This window comes from Rhinopithecus bieti, unplaced genomic scaffold (assembly GCF_001698545.2).
Source record: "Rhinopithecus bieti isolate Rb0 unplaced genomic scaffold, ASM169854v2 scaffold_41912, whole genome shotgun sequence".
In the NCBI taxonomy this organism is placed as follows: domain Eukaryota; kingdom Metazoa; phylum Chordata; class Mammalia; order Primates; family Cercopithecidae; genus Rhinopithecus; species Rhinopithecus bieti.
Genome location: NW_016816900.1, coordinates 111,949 through 114,055, shown reverse-complemented (window position 1 = coordinate 114,055; position 2,107 = coordinate 111,949).

Below are 2,107 nucleotides of genomic sequence, written 5' to 3'. Positions count from 1 at the left end.
GGAGGGGGAGGGGAAGGGGGAGGGGTGGAAGCTGGGTGGGTGGGAGCATCTGATCTATACAGCATCTCAGTCACTGATGATGCTCTTGAGGTCTGAGTGCCCATTTGCTTACATTAGTGGGAACTAACCAGTAATCTGGCCTTTTCCTAAGGATATGCTAAATCTAAATAATGTTTCCCTAAGATCTCACCTCACTTTCCATAAGTTATTTTGGCTTCTTGACCTCATCACGAAACATATTGAATCAAAGTAACTGTCAAGACCATCTCAGTGAGAACTTCTAAGCAGATAAATTGGGAAGCAAACGATAGGAACACCACTTTTTGATCGAGGCCCCAGCATCATCCATGACAATGCCATGTGGTCTAGTGGACTTCACTGTATCCTGTGCACATTGACCACGCCAAGCCACCATTTCCCTCATGTGTTTTCCTGGACACAAAGGGATGTGAATACACATATATAGGAAATGTCTGACTCTTTAGGGGACTCAGACTTAAACACACACCTTCTGTGTCACTGTCAAATCACATTGATGTGGAGCCTCAGTAGGACCATCTCCATGTGATGCAGAGAATGTCATAAAATCAATGTATATCTTTTCTGTTATTTAAAGATGGTCCTAAAGAATATTCCCTTTGACTCTGAACCCCTTTGATTCTGAGAGTATTTAAAGTAGAGGTGTTTATGCACATTTATTTTTTCTTTGATTGATCAAACATCTGTTAAGCATTTACTGTGGATCACATCCTTTGTCAAGTGCTGGAAATATTATGCTGGGGAGATGATCTCTATTTCTATAAGTTCGTAATGTAACTCACAGAGCACATATGAAACAAGCTTCACCTAATGCAAAGTCGTGCTTCCATAGATGTAAGTGAAACATGTTATGGGAACTCAGGTAGGGATTCTTTTGACATGGGTGAACCTGGTGATCAGGAAAGACCTTGGGAAGAATCAGCTGGGAGGCAAAGGGTGTCTCCTCCAGACTGATGGAATGATGTAAGTGAAGTCACAGAGTAGTGGACATGCACGGGGCTGTGGGGCATGGCATAACCTTGCTGTGCTTGCAGACATATAAAAATTACTATCAGTGACATGCTGGCCACCATATGGGTCTGAACCAAGCCTAACAAGATAAAGGAGGGAGAGCACTGTAATTTCTATCACTCGCAGATGAAAACAATATGCCCTGTGGAGGACAGGCTCTGGGGTGCCCTCACCCATCATCACTGCCTCCCAGTGTTCCTGTTCTTGTGAAGTTCTCAGACTCCTCCTCACATCTGAGAGAAACACAGAACTTCTTTGCCAGATCACGTGTGTCCTAACCCATGGTGTGAGAAAACATGGACTTCATTGTCTATATCACCATTAGCATTTTGGTCACAACCAGTCTCTGAGAATTTCCAAACTTTCCCTTATCTTCCTCTATTCTTCCGAGTCCTTCAAACTCTTCTGTTACCTAGCTCCAAAGTCACATCCATATTTTCAGGTATCTTTATAGCAACATCCCACTCCTCAGTACCAATTTTCTGTGCTACTCCATTCTTGCCTTACTATAAAGAATTATGTGAGGCTGGGTAATCTGTAAAGGAAAGAGGTTTAGTTGGCTCACAGTTCTGCAGGCTCTATAGGAAGCATGGTGCCAGCATCTGCTCAGCTTCTGGGGAGGCCTCAGGGAGCTTTTACTCATGGCAGAAGGCAAAGTGGGAGCTGACATGTCACATGGCAAAAGCAGGAGTAAGTGGTAGGGGCAGATGCCATTCATTTAAATGACCAGCTCTCCAGAGAACTCATCCAGTCACTATCATGAAGACAGCACCAAGCCATGAGGGACCCGCCCCCATGACCTAATCACCTCCCACCAGGCCCCACCACCAGTACTGGGGGCTACTATTCAGCATGAGATTTGGGTAGGACAGATGTTGGAACCATCTCAGAGGCCATGTGGCGAGGAACTTCAGGTGGCCTGTAAGAGTGGAGAGCAGCTACCAGCCAACAGTCGTCAAGAACCTGAAGCCCCAGCTCTACAGCTTCAAGGAACTGAATTGTGAAAAACGAAGGGAGCTTAGAGCAGCTCCCTGCCCCAGTGAAGCCTCAGGTCAGA